Source organism: Rhamphochromis sp. 'chilingali' (genome assembly GCF_963969265.1).
Source record: "Rhamphochromis sp. 'chilingali' genome assembly, chromosome: 12".
NCBI lineage: Eukaryota > Metazoa > Chordata > Actinopteri > Cichliformes > Cichlidae > Rhamphochromis > Rhamphochromis sp. 'chilingali'.
Genome location: NC_137939.1, coordinates 17631008 through 17646062, shown reverse-complemented (window position 1 = coordinate 17646062; position 15055 = coordinate 17631008). Strand labels below are relative to the sequence as shown.

At 38.1% G+C, this 15055-nt stretch overlaps 1 pseudogene across 1 annotated transcript; it reads right to left on the bottom strand.

Annotated features, from left to right (window-relative positions):
- Window positions 1–68: 68 nt before the first annotated feature.
- Window positions 69–14671, bottom strand: LOC308407227 (carnitine O-acetyltransferase-like; annotated as a pseudogene). The gene is made up of 15 exons (XR_013974688.1): window positions 14335–14671; window positions 14073–14168; window positions 13549–13845; window positions 12310–12428; window positions 12151–12204; window positions 11683–11829; window positions 10059–10295; window positions 7755–7930; window positions 5702–5802; window positions 5221–5340; window positions 4465–4587; window positions 3943–4078; window positions 3591–3653; window positions 2019–2156; window positions 69–1284 (listed from the first exon to the last, which is right to left on the bottom strand). The product of XR_013974688.1 is annotated as a carnitine O-acetyltransferase-like (transcript).
- Between the last annotated feature and the right edge of the window lie 384 nt (window positions 14672–15055).

Genomic DNA, 15055 nt, shown 5'->3' with positions numbered 1-15055 from the left:
AAATTCAGATTTTTTTTTGGAACTAAGATGTCTATTAACCCTCATAACAAAATCCACGGGTTTTTATTTTTTTGCTACATCATGTTGTGTATGACATATTTAGTGTATCGCATTTGATACATCGGGTGTTTTTGGCACTTTTTTGTAAACAATGTTATTTTAGACAAAAAAATAATTTTGTCCATAACATTTTGAAATTATGGCAAGTATTGATCATGTTGATGAGATCTCAGGTCTCAGAAACTGATACTCATGTATCAAATATAATACAAAGGGCATTATAGGGTTAACAGCAGCTGGTATCCTGTATGTTACATTACTGCCCATTTCTAATTCCTTAGGCAGGAATTGTCATTTCATTCTTTGAAAAAATTCAAAATCTTGTGTGCTCTGAGAGATGTCCTCTTAGCTGAATATAGCTATCAATGTCCAGAGATGCACTCTAGAAAAAAAAAAATTTTTTTTTTGGTCCAAAAGTTTGCCATAGTGAGGTTGGATTGCAAAGCAAAGACAATTTAGTTGACTTTTTGTAAAAGAAAATATTCACTTTCAGTCTAAACACCTGGACAAACTACTTTTAGACATTTGCATCAATGCATCTCTATAGGAAGGAGTTACATCCAAATGACTGAACTTCAGTCAGACAGCTAATGTTTGAAATTGGTGTTTTATTACAGAAGCATAATAGTCTTTAGGCTTCAAGCTCAGCACTCATTTCTCAAATAAAATGCACATAGAAATTGGGGTGTGACAATTAAGACTAACACCTAGTGTTTTTTTGTGTAAGGATTTTCCTCAGCTGTGTCTTTGTGTTTAGCATGTGTGCCATGACACTGTCTGCTCCAGCCCACCTACCACAGATCACTCACAGGACTACCCGGTCTCTGCAAGTTTCACAAAAGATCAAAACTTAAATCTAGAATGGAATCTCCCATTTTTGAGCAAGTAATCAAAGAAGTGATGAGAAATCCCCACCCCCTCAAAAAATTCAATAATCATTCAAATAAAAAAATAAAAATAAAACAAAAGAAAATGCAAAAAATAAGGTGAGAGTTTAGCTATGGATGATTTTTAAGTTGCTCTTGGAGCTTGCTCCAGCAAAGCCCTCATGTCCAGTAGTGCATCCTTCATATTTTGGATCAGATGACGTGTGTTTAGTCTCTTGTGGGTGTTGGAAGTTGCCATCTCAATGATGAAGTGACTGTTATGTACACTGTAGCACAAACTGTATCCAGAGTTTTCATCAACCTGATGGACTCCCACAGAGCCGGTATTGGATGTCACCTTGTGAAGAGAAATTTAAGTGAGAACGTTGCTTTACAGACCTTTAGATAACATTGTGAGTCCCACCACAAAATATGTGAAATGAAATGTTAGAGATGCAACTAAAATGCACTACTACTTTAATTCAGTCATGTTAAAAGTGTCAGATGTTTAAGAGCTGCGATGACTTAAACATTTCTTCCAATTTAAATCTTTGTGTGAATGTGAAGAAATCTAGTCTTAAATAAAAAGGTTCACAAGAATCGGGCAGAAAAATGATCGCTCTCATGGACATGAGAATACTTGCACCCTGCAGCCATCCACAGTTGTTTGTGGGTCTTTCTGCTGTATGAAGTCACTGTTGGGTTTTATGGATGTCTTCCACTCCAAACTGACTTCTATATATTATGTTCAATATCAGAGTTTAAAAGAAATGTAAACTATACAATTTTACAAAGGGTCTTCTTTAATGATGATTTCTTCCACTTTAGTATACTTCCACTGGTTGAGTATTTTTTTATGAAATTTGAAGGAACATTTAAATAAATGTCCAATTTTGTTAATAACTAAAATATCTGTAGACACATACAACTGATGATTTTTTATAATTTTTAGATTTTTTGGACATTACATAATGACCTGCAAGGACTTCTGCTGGGTAGCTATTTAATCACATGCATGTGTTAGTGAGAAATATCAGTTTTACCTATAAGCCCTTCACCAACATAAACAAAGCAACATTAATGTGTTTTTACCTGACTTGCGGCGAATTGGTAGTTAAGGATTTTTTTGTATGAGATGTCTCTGAAGATGTCAGGCATGGGGAGTTTATTCTCAACAGCTTGCAATCTGAGAGCAATGATATGGGCTACAATATCATGTCCTCCAATTACCTGTAAGAAAAGAAAAATACTACATATTTAACCAACAACTCTTTGGGATACTATTACATGTCTGTCACACTCATATCTTTAATTAAAGATTAAAGACACAGGACCAAGTTATGCATTGCAACCCCTAACCCAATTTAAAATAGGAACTTGGCCTAGTTCTCTATTATGTGTAGATGAGTGTGGTTTATACATAGAGTATACTTAAATGGTTTATAGGTCAATGTTAAGGGATGTTAAAAAAAAAAAAGAGAAAAAAAAAAGGAGGGGGGGGGGGGGGCTCAGGTACAAGGACAAGAATGAAAATAAGTGGTGGCTCCATCACCAACTACAGGCACTGCATGAACTTGTACACAGAAACACTTTCTGTTGCTTAGTAGTTAAATAGCCCACTATTGTTCTGACCTTGTCAGTAGCACTGAAGTACACACTTTGTAGTTTTATTAATGCAGTCACACTGTGTATTCATTTACAATTTTTTGAAGTGATGTGAATATTCAACATTATCTAACAATCAAACAAAAACGCTTCCTCGATCATGCCAGCTTTATATTCATTCTCGTTAGATGAATATTTGCAGCAATCTCATTGAATTCAAATCTGAAAATCTACAAAATTACAATATGATTAAATAAGTTGATTAAATAGGTTTGAAAGGCTGAGAAGCTGCAGTCAATCCTTACATCAACAAGGGCAATGCAAAGCATTGACAGGGGTGTGTAAAACACACTGCCTCTGGACTCTAGAGTACAAAGTGATTAATCACCCTTTTGAGTTCGCCAAGCCAGTGGTTGCCAGTGGTTCATGGTTGCCAGAAGAACGGCACTTGTGTGACTGCACTGTCCAAGTGTACAATTTGGTGGCGAGGGGTTGTTTTTCAGGAGTTGGACTTCCAGATAATAAATGTGCTTCTAAAAGAACGGTCAGAAATTCCCATAAACACACTCTTAAACCTTGTGGAAAGCTTTTGCAGCAGAGTTGAAGATGTTAAAGCTGCAAAAGGCTGGCAACATTATGTTAATAGATTAAGAATGGGATGTCACTCAAATTCAATGCGTGTGAAGGCAGGTGAGTAATATAGTATAGTTGCATCTACTCCATTTTCTAAGATTGATGGTAAGACCTGTCTAGTTTTCCCACCAAAGCAGTGGTGCACATCAGTACATTGGTATACCATGCTCCCACTATTCAACTGTGTAGGTACACAGGTCTTCTTTGCTTCTCTAGAGTTCTTTTTCGTTGTCAGATATTTTCACTGTCACACCTTTGAAGACTGATGGAATAGGTTATTATTATACTTTAACAAATTTTTATTTGATAGAGCAACATGCAAGAGTGAAAATTTAAACTAATTCAGAGTATATGGAGAGAACAGTTGCTGCCAGAAGATATAAACTCCACAAAACTGAAGAACTAAATGTTGTAAATGTTACTCACCGCCTTAATATTCTCTTTGTGTGTTTTTATGGCTTTTTCCAACAGATCAATCTTCTCCGTGTTCTGTGTAAAACAGAAAGATGAAGTCTGGTGAACTGCTGTACTCTGACCCAAACACAAACTGTGTCAAATACCGAGCTGAGAATGACAACATTGTTTTAACTGTACATCTGTAAGTATGAAATAAAGGTTTATATTATGGAGAAAAAAAACCAACCAAAAAGCACGAGTATCAACAGTACTCCACTTTAGTGCTGTACACACTCAAAGGTACAAACAACAACTGTCCCTGTGCAGATATTTATGAACCTGATTGTAAGAGTTGGATTTAATGTTACCCATCTTGCCAGACCTGCTTTTGAGGGTCATCAAAGGCCTTGACAAAGGCAGCTGAGACACTTGTCGTTGAAAGCAGTAGGGACACACGTCCACGCCTGAACATTCGCTGGCTGACAGCTTCATATGATGCACAGACCTGCTTATTCATCCTGTCAAGAGAAGGGAGAGAAAGATTTTCCATAAACTGCGTTGCAACAAAGTTCTAAAACTTACTGACTCATGAGAGAAATACTGGCTCTGCGATGTAGTAATTCCTCCTTCCTTTGGGCTAATGTAAGCATACTGGCTGAGATCACAGCAGTTTTTCCTCACTATAAATGCCAGAATTTTAAATACCATATGAAATACATTGTGGGGCATCCCAATCTCTCCAAAGTGCTTATAAACTATGAACAAGCTAGACATCTCATGTCAGGGAGTGTTATTTCACATATCTCCATGTGTGAAACATTCTAGTAAAGCTGCTTGTCTGTCTGTCAGATCTGACAACATTCTGCATACACATCTCATTCTCCATGAGGTTTCAGGATTTCACCTGTAGTAGGCCAGCTGTATGGCCATTTGGATGAAAGCATCAGGGCTCATGTTGTGGGCCTTCAGATAATTTTTCCCAAAGTGGTCAAAAACCAGAACACTCAGATCAAAGTTTTGGATGTTTCTGTAGTTGGAGGAATGGAACAAACATTATACAGATGCAATAACAGACTGTGTCAAACACAAGTAACCATTGAATACACACAAATGCCATTTTGGTGCACGAGGCGAGATTATGGTTAGGCACTTTGTTGATACTTGACTTGTGGTAACAAACTGTAATAAAGGTCAGGGATATATTACACACTATTAATTCTAATTACAGAAAACCTGAACATATTCACATCTATTAATTGGGTGCTTTACATACATTGAGATTTTTATGCAGCAAGACCAAAAGCCACTTTTTTGTAGCTCACTTGAGTTTTATGAAGGACAGGTTTACACCAACACAATAAAAATACCACAATGTATTCAATTTTGAACACATTTGTTGCTTTGTGTTGTGAAATTTATTTTAAAACTCACACAAGATGTGTTGTGTGTAACATCCCATTTTGTTTTTCAACATCATTTCTAAGTGCAATATAACCTTTAACCATATTCTTTTCATACATATAACCAAATGTTTTATTTGTTCTAATAGCCATGCCTTAGCCCTAGCTTTGTTAGTGGATGACAGTCTTTTCGTGCCAGATGTGCAGATGTTTGTTCAACATGAGCCATATTGAACAATTTAAAAGTGATATGTACTCACCTGTCCATGCTCCTTTTAGCCTGCTCAATGATCTCTTTGATATCAGGGGTGACATGGAAGTGTAGTTTCTGGGGCATAGGTAAAGGCAGAATGGAAGCTTGCCTCATCTCTGGCTTCTTCCTGTTTCAAAAATGAGGGCAAATACATTTGGTGGAACAATATCACATGAAGTAACAAACCAAAGGCACCATACAGTATGCCAAACAAACAGAGCATGTGCCCTCCTTTAATCCTTAAGTCATGAAGGAGGTGATGTTTGCACAGCCAAGTGATCATAGCCCAGGCGTGAACAATTAAATTCATTCATACCTTCCACACATAAATACATACATATACCCAAATTGTGTGATTCACGAAAACCATACATCTGCGTTAATGCCATGTAATGATTTTAAAATTTAACATCTGAATTTTCAGTAATGTCATAACAAAAGAAAAAGCCTAAATCTACATAACCGAAAAACAATTTGGTTCCACTTACATGGATGCGACAAGATAGTCAGTTAAGGCCATACTAACTGTACCATCAGCAACAATATGAATCAGATTTAAACCCCATGACCCATCTTCTGCAACAATTATCTGAAAGACAGAAACAGTATTAGGATTTAATTGCAATTGTGTTGTCTCCATGTTTGCAATTTTTATGATCCTACCTGTCACTAAATGGTTGTGGATTAGAAACTAACATACCCCACGAATATGCTGCTTTACACACATTTGTGCAGTGAAACAAATCTTTTTTTGGGAGGGAATAGCACATACTCAGAGACCTGGCAGATAATTCTGGTGTTGGCCAGAGGGGCCGATGGTGCGATATGGCAGCCTCGCTTCTGTCAGTCTGCCCCAGGGCAGCTGTGGCTACAACTGTAGCTGCCTCCACCAGTGTGTGAATGTGAGAGTGAATGAATAGTGGCATTGGTAAAGCGCTTTGGGTGCCTTGAAAAGCGCTATATAAATCCAATCCATTATTATTATTATTATAATTCAGGAATTTGAAGAAAAAAAAAAAAAGAAAAAACTACTTTCTTACTTAGAAACCAGGAATGTCTGCTGGACATACCTCGGGTATAGAGGAATACAACAGAGGAGAAAAAACAAACAAACATTTTAGTCAACTAAAACAGATTAAAGAGGTACACCATGATATCTACATGAGTCAAGTCGCTGTACTGTAACATTTTTGAACTTTTTAATTACAAAAATGTAATTTAAACTTACATTGCAAGACACGGGTCTTCTGGTTTTTTGTTTTTTTTTTAAAGGCAGAAAGATAGCAAAATAAGTGAATAGAGTAAAAGGCCACGAAATAAAATGAACACTGAATTTTTCTCTTTAGCTACATTGTATAAAGGGTTTTCCTTAACCACATCATTACTCGAGAAGGTCAAGTATACAATCAAGAGATCCCTTCATGTATGTAAATACAGAAGGTTATTCTTAAGTTTTTCAGTTTAACCAGTGATTTGCACCTTATTGTATAAACTAGAATAACTGGAAGAAAACAGCATGGAGAAGGAAAGGAACAGCTCATCATCGTCTGAAACATTTCACATCAGTCCTCAAACATAGTGGAGCCAATGCTGTTGCACAGTTATGTATGCATGGGTCACTAGTGTTTATTGACTGATAGAAGTAGCAGGAAGACAAAAAAAGCAATTACAAGCATAGATTTCAACTCATTTCTACACAATTTTAATAAGAAATTGTATAAGAAAATACCCACCCACCTACAAAGACAACATTTTGGATGGCTTCATTAAGTATACTAAAGTAAATTCATTCATTTTCTTCTAAATATCCAATTCAGGGTTGCAGGGGGGGCTGAAGCCTATCCCATCAGCCACAGAGTGAGAACAATTCACACTCATACCTAAGGCAGACGGCTACGTGCACACGTACACGCATCGTTTTCGTTCCGTTTTGGCCTCCCGTCCACGGCGCTTTCCCCAAAGAAAAACGCAGCGTTTTGAAAACCCTCTCGAAAACGCATACATTTCAAAACGGAGCTGTCCCGCGTGGACACTCAAAAAACGCAGACTTTCTAAAATGATGACGCATTTTAGTCATGTGATGCAGGCATGTGACCAATTTTTAAAAAAAGATAGCGGAGGGCATTATACAGCAGTTGTTTTGTTTGCTCTCAATTTTGACAGCCCTATTAAAGATTTGTATCAGTTTGTACATGCTGCAGATAGCTTTTCTTCAAATTATTTAATTCTCACTCGCTTTGGCAACTTTGTACTGTTGTGTTACTGGCAGCAACAACTCCGCCTCATTGTTAGTCTATTTAAAAAGCTTGGTGCTTTCCCTCGACCTTTTGCCGCGATGTTTCAACGAGCTGATAATGGATTGGAAAACCAGTAACTGCTTACTGTGAGGCAACAGTGAACCACTGAACCTCCATGTTGCCCATTAAATAAGTTAATGAATATCAGGTGACTGAGGGGAGCCAGATGGGAATTTCGCCCCCCCCACACACACACAAAAAATACCACATAACCATCCATTTCTTCAGGCAGGTTGTTTCTCACCTGCAGTGACTTGTCAAACCAGCGGTTGGCACTATTCCACTGGCTGCCTCCTCCATGTGTTATTAGGTGGAAATCACATGTGACGTACTTGTCAGACTCTCGAGGTATGGCTCTATCCAAACACAATGTGAAGATGCTCCTTTCAATGGCTGACAGTGATTCTTTGTTTGTTTGATCTACAAAAAACAAAACCAGCCAAACCCAATGATTTTTAACAGTTTAACAGATCTTGCTATGACAGAGTGTCTCCATCACAGACCGCATGAAGCAGTCACAGGTACACATGCAAATACACAAAGGCAAGTAACACTATACAATTTCACCCCTCACTTATGTGCAAAAAAAAAAAAAAAAAAAAGTTAACATTGCCCCAGAAAGTTAATTCTGTTCACCTGAAGGTACAGTTTTCAGCAGGAGAAACATTTCGTCATCCAAGTGACTTCTCATCTGACTGCAGGTTTCCCTAACCTTACCTGGATAATTAGGCATGCATCAAGTCAGTTAACATCGCCATCATTCCTTTTCTCGTCTCTTTTTTACTAGCGTGACCAGGGGTGTAGGAATTGGTTGATCTATTTATCCATACATTCATAAAACACACTCACCAACTAGAGAAGTGCTCAGCATGCTCTTCCCCACCCAACCTCAACGTTTGTAATGCAAAAATAGGGGCACCTTCTTATTAAATAGTATGTTCATATGCACGTCCAAGGTCACACATATTTTAAAATGCACCAAAGTTTCCTCTTTGGTGCATTTTTCATCCTAAATGAGACATTTTGGTTTAACAATAAAATACCTTTGAATAAACAAAATTACTGGTCGAAAGATTTTGTTGAAGTAATTGTTACAATTTGTGAAATATTCATTAATTAAACAGTAAACATGGCATCTGGTGAGAATTTGTTATATATTCTTTTAATGAAAATGCTGAGTGGAAATGATGAGCATTTTAAAAGATTGTACCTCTTGTATTTTTTTCCTCCTCCCATGCTAATCCAATAATGGCTGATACTGATGGTGTAGGAGGTCCTCTACCAGCATAACTAAAGCATGGTTCAGGGTCAAGTTTTATAAAAATTGAATCTCTGACATCTAATCTTAAAACTGGAGTGGATCTTTCTCCTGAATAGGAGCTGGTTCTACAGCAAATAAGCCTGTAGTTGAAAACATGGTAGTATGATATTTAAGCTGTGATGGGGCTGATCATTCTGGACTTTGTGGAAAATGATTCTAAGCAAGTTCTTAATTTATAGAGAAGAATATCACACTGCTCAGCCTTCCTGGAAAAGTGTACTCCAGAGTGTTGGAAAGAGGCTAAGACTGATTCACTGAACTAGAGACACAGGAGGAGCAATTTAGATTTGAGTTGAGTTCAAATATCTAAAGATTCTGTTCTCAAGTGTTGTCAAGATGGAGTGAAACAGATCACTAGATTAGTAGCGAATTATGACAAAGAGTTGACAGTGAAAGCAAAGAATTCAGTCTACACTTGATTTTCTAGCCCTCACCCAGTGTCATGAACTCTGTTTACCAAAACAAAGATATTTTGGGCACAAGTGGGAGAAAAAGGTTTCCTTTCAATTGCTGGGCTAGGTTTGCCAGAGGTTACTTCCTGTTAAATAGTAGGTCTTCCTTCCCATTGTCAGCAAGCACTTGCTAAGGGAGGATTCTCTGATGTTTTCTCCACTATCATAGGGTACTTACAATGAAAAAGTGCCTTTTTTTAAACTTTGTTTATTGAGTGTTATTTCAGTGTTGTCCTTTTAGGATAGGACCCTGGGGTGTGCAGTATTGATGGTTGCCCAAGTCTAGAAGTTTGACTTGTAATCTTTTTTTCCCTCTTTTCTATTTTTTTTTTTTTAAATTTACTAAGGAAAATCCTCTTGCTTCATTTTACAAATTCAGTTGTTGCTAACAAGCTAGCTTTGGCTCTTCCATTCACATGTTTTATTTACCGGCTAGCCAGGCTGATAATAGTCTTTTGTAACTCTGTAATTGTAACCTGTAAATTGTGTTGTTGTAATAATTAGCTGAGATCCACTGCAAACTAGCTGGGTCACCCATTAGAACCTGCAGCACCATGATGTGCACTTAGCCAAGCTCACCAAGGTTGCAGAGAATAACGATGATGTGCTAGGATGAAATAGATGCCAAAAATGTTTTTCTGTGTTATTTTCTGGTTCATCACATCATAGAGAATGCAGATTACCCTTCTTTGCCAAGATCAGTTACTGTTGACCACTTTATGTCACACACTTTTTTCATTAGTTTAATCTGAGTTAAAGCTAAGCTTGGCCTTACCTTTCATACTGAGATATGCTTTGCTCCAAGAGTCACGATCCAGGGTGGTGAGGATACCGACAGGCTCCGTGTTAGTCTCTGATGTGGAGGTGCAAATGCTCTCCATCTGAACACAAAGCTGATCAACTGTCAGCGGAGTCCCATCATTGTGGTAGACCTCCACCACAAAGAACTGATTCAAAGGGAGGACACAGATTTATAGCATTACTGAGCACATGCTTCCCATCCAACTCAGCACTACATGCCTTACATTTGGGTAGTGGGACTAGGTGAACAGCCCACTCCTTTGGCCAACAGCAAAGAGTTTTTCAGCTACTCTTTCAAACATTTCAGGTAGTGTTCAAGTGTCTGCAGAGAGGAGAATTGAGTTGGGTTCCACTTGGTTTGCTTGGATTGTCATCTCTGGCAAACTCTCTCTTCCTATCTGGGGTTCAACTTTTGACCAGGGGGACTGTATTCAATAAGGGTCGCCAGGCTAGGCCCCAGATGCTAACCAATCTGCTTTGGTTATGAGTGAGAGGGAAAGATAACTGAAACCATACTGGCTGGATTAGTAAGGCCCACATCAGGTGCTAGGGAACTGTTGGAATACTACTATGGAAGTAACCTCAGCGGAAGAGGGTACATGAGATGGACATCAACAGTTGATGCCACCGACATCAACTGTGTGCAAGGAGAAGAACCATTGTAGAAGAATAGGCCCCTGCACGGTATGCACCACTGGCAGATAGAGGAAGTGGCTGACATCAAGAAATCCTACCAGTGGCTGGGAAAAAACTGGACTGAAGGATGGCACAGAGGCACCTCTAATGGCAGTACAGGAACAAGCTCTAAGCACAAGATCCATAGAGGCTGGGTCTACCACACCAGGTAAAAACCCCAGGTGCAGGCTGTGCAAAGATGCCCCTGAGACAATCCAGCACATAACAGCAGGGTGTATTATTGAGATTGACCAAGCTAAGATCCTGTAGGACTTGCAGATACAGACAGACAAACTGGTGATAGCTTATCAACCGGACATGGTAGTGGAGGACAAGAAGAGGAAGGAAAATAACCTTTGAGCAAGGGAGAATAAAGACCATGCAAAGATAGGGTATGCGTGAGAAATGGAATCCATTTGACTGTTTTTTGTAGGTCACGAGTAGTGTTTATAGAGCAAATATTAAGCTAACATTATATAGTACAGTGTGTTTTCGCAAGTCAATAGCCAGGGGTAACAAACCTGTGAAGATGTTACTCGCTACACTACAATATTCAAGCAAATAATTAAATGTCTTTTTAAAAAGGTGTGCTCATTTCACCCATTTCCTTATACACAGTAAACTATTCACTCATCCGTGTGAATTTGAGTGATATCCCATTCTTAACCCATAGACTTTAATATGTTGGCCCACTCTCATTAGGGATAAGAATAGAGAATCCCAGTAGTTCAGTTTGTTGGAATTGTTAGCTCGCTTGCCATAGAGTCCAATCAGCCGATTTCATTTTGTCTCAGAGGAGGAGGAAAATAGTGGCAGTCTACAGCGTGGATATAAACATTACTTTTATTTCTATTCCACAAAAGCACAATGGCAAAGTGTATACTGCATCCAGGACAGAAACAACCGCATTATGCTTTTAACACAGCTTTGGCTCTTTGCAAGCATCTCCACAAAGACTCTGGTAATATGTTGTGCAAAAACACTCCATACAAAGAGGTTTCCCTCCCAGATTCTCAGCTGGTAATGTTTCACTGTGAAAGACACAGCCTCCATCAGTAAACCGAGGTGGGCTGAAAAATAGAGGCAATACACAAGTACCAAAAACTACTAAACTGATCTCTTAACCACTTTTCTTGTTTTGGTGTCTTTTGGAACATTTTGATGGAATTAGAACTTACGTTATTACAGGCATTTTTACAAAACAGACTCAGTTTCAGAGGCTCCCTAATTAATTTTACCGACTAATAGTTTCATGCTCAGGTGAGATCAGTTTCCTCATTATTTATTCTCAAAAGGTCCTGTGAGCATATGACGTGTTAACTGCACTATGGCATCTTAGATCTCTGGAGATTAATTAATTAATTAAACATTAATTTGATTCTGGTACTCACTTTTCAATGGTTGTCTTAAATTCCAAAAGAGCTATTATTAGTTTGGCTGCACACCTAAGCAGCAAACCCCCCCAAAAAACAAAACATGTTAGTCGTTTTAAAAAGCTATAAACACATATACAAGGTATCATTTTTGTGTTAGAGTGTGTGTTGGTTTACCTAATTTGTCCCTGTTTATCCCTGAAGTCCAGTCGAGGACACGCAATCGGGACATTTGCGTTAATCACCACAGGGCTCCGGTTCCCAAAGTATTCCAACTTCCCCCACAGGTCTGTCGTCTACACACAGTAGCAGGCTGTTAATTAATCCTGCAGAAAGCAGCTGATAAAAATTAGTGTCATCACTTGAGTTTCTAAGATGTTGCAAAATTTCATTTAAGTGTTCCTACTCTATCTGCAGTTCTTGACAAATTTACACCATTTTCTGTAATTGGAGTATTTTCATCAATTACTATAACTACAGCTGTACATTCTGCCATTGCCTTTAATGATAAGGCTCAGGGCAAATAGACAAATTATACATCAAATCACATTTTTTTAATTAATGGAGTGCAGTACCACAGCTCACTTAAGACAGTCAAAGAATTATATTTTATAAAAACACTTATAAACCAAAAATATTATGATTAATGTATATTACTTCTAGACTAAATATTACTTTTGCTGCTGCTTGTGAATAGCATTCACTCAATTTCACTTTGTTAGTGATAAACTAGTTTCCAAATCAGGCTGTGGGACAGTGTCAGACTTGAACACACAGAGTAAACTTTAACCCGATGCATATAAACATTTAAGTTTCAAAACTCTGATGGGCAGCTGTCAGATTAGAAACTGATGGCAGCACTTGAAGCACAGTGAGCAGTAAGACAGATTTATATAACTTTCACTTAATGAATTATTTCCCCACTTGCAATGATCAAAATACAAGTTCTCTTTTGGATTTACGTCATCACATTTGCAGCAACAGTGTTTCATTTTACTGTTTAATGCAACATTGTTAATCAATAAGACCAATAAAGATTCATTTCAACTTTTCAATCACAGTGGTTTTCAGTTACCAAATGTTCTGAAACAGAGCTGCTTTGTTTGACACAATACATTTAATTATCAGTACTCTTCATTGCTGCCTGCAGTTTTTAGGTTTTGTGAAGCCATATAAAGAAAGACTGGGTATGTTGAAATTTCTTCATAGTATAGTCCTCTGGAATAGCATTTCTATAGTACTTTTCTATTTTTACTAATGAATAAGGCCTGATGTTTTTTGTTCTAACTGATCCTACCTGAGACCTTTTTAATTCCATCTTCTTCCTTCCCTATAACATGATCATTCATTTTCAGTCAGTTCCCTATGTCTGGTCACTGCAACTTGAACCTCTTTAGTGGCAGTAAATGAGCTCACCCAGTTGTCAGTGTTGCATGCTTTCCTCTCCAGGCTTCTCTGCAGTTCCTCTCCAACCCCTCCTCTTTTCATAAAGGCCTCAACCAGCTGTTTCGCTCGCTTCCACTCATCCTCTTCTATTATGGGCTCCAGGGCACTGAGGTAGCCCTCACATGTTTTCCGCAGAGGGGGGACAGGTACCCTGGGAAGTCCCTTCTGCTGGTTCAAGTATCTGTCACTAATAAGAATCACTCGTACAGGCTTCACTAACTGATAAGATCTGACCTGGTCTGGAGGATTCATCTTCCCCAACTTCACCTGGGAGACAGAAAGACAAAAATACACGAATATAGAATAAAAGAAGATCAGATAATAAATCCTGAGACTTTTACTAGCATTCATTTGGTTAAAACATGAAAAATTGCTTCTGTTAATTATTACGTTAACAAAAACATAAAACCTCACACATATTTATGAATACAAGGTAATGGGCTTTTGTTATGACTTCAGTAAGAAATCCTAAACAACTACACTGAATTGCTTACCATAATTCTGCTGAAGATTCTCAACATTGTATTTTCAGGAAACTCGCACAGAATGAGGCTGGAGTGTATTCACCTGTTTAACCGGCAGTTACAGTGCTGAAAAAAAAATGCCAATAGACAAATAACTATCCTGAATCATTTATTGTTTGGCTTACACAGACACATCCCCATTAAGGTGATAACTGCTGAGGTAAAAACAAGCAGAAAACACTCCAGGGCTGCCAGTTTGTTACTCCACAAAAATAATAGCTTTCAAGCACACCTGCTCTACATCAGACACTGGCTGTGTCCCAATTCAGGGTCTGCACGCTTGAAGTACGCATTTCAAGTGCGGTTACGTCACCGCCACGACGGCTGTCCCAATTCGAAGTGTACTTCAAATGCGTCGATTTCCCCAAATATCAAGCGTGGTCTGGTGCACGCTTCGTGGTCCCATATATCCCACAATTCATAGCGCGGCGGTGGGTGTGGATAATTTTGCCGCAAAATGCGGCAGACGGGAGCGGCCGAAGAGGGGTTTTTTTTCTTCCAAACTTTATTGAACTTATAAAGCGAACAGTCAGTCATTCCAGTTCAGTTTGTACAGTAGACATACAAGGCAAATAAGAGTAACAATATACAGTACAATGAAAAAAGAAGGATAAATAAAGGATAAAAAATAAAAATAAAAAAAAAAAAAGGGGGGGGGGGGGGGGGGGGATGTGACAGACTTCATAACAACTTTGTACTTGAAAGTTGTGACAGCTCATTCGTTAAACATTTCTGAATGAATTTCAATCAATGATAAACCTTTTTTTTTTTTTTTTTAATTGGAAGTTAATTTAAGAGTTAAAGTAATATTCAATTTCAATCAAAAACAAATTAAATGATGGGGTTGAGTTTTGAAATTTACATTTATGTATATGGAATTTCCCTAATAAGATGGAGCGGCCGAAGAGTGAACTGTCAAAAGTACTGAATATGACGTCACTTATTTATGTGCG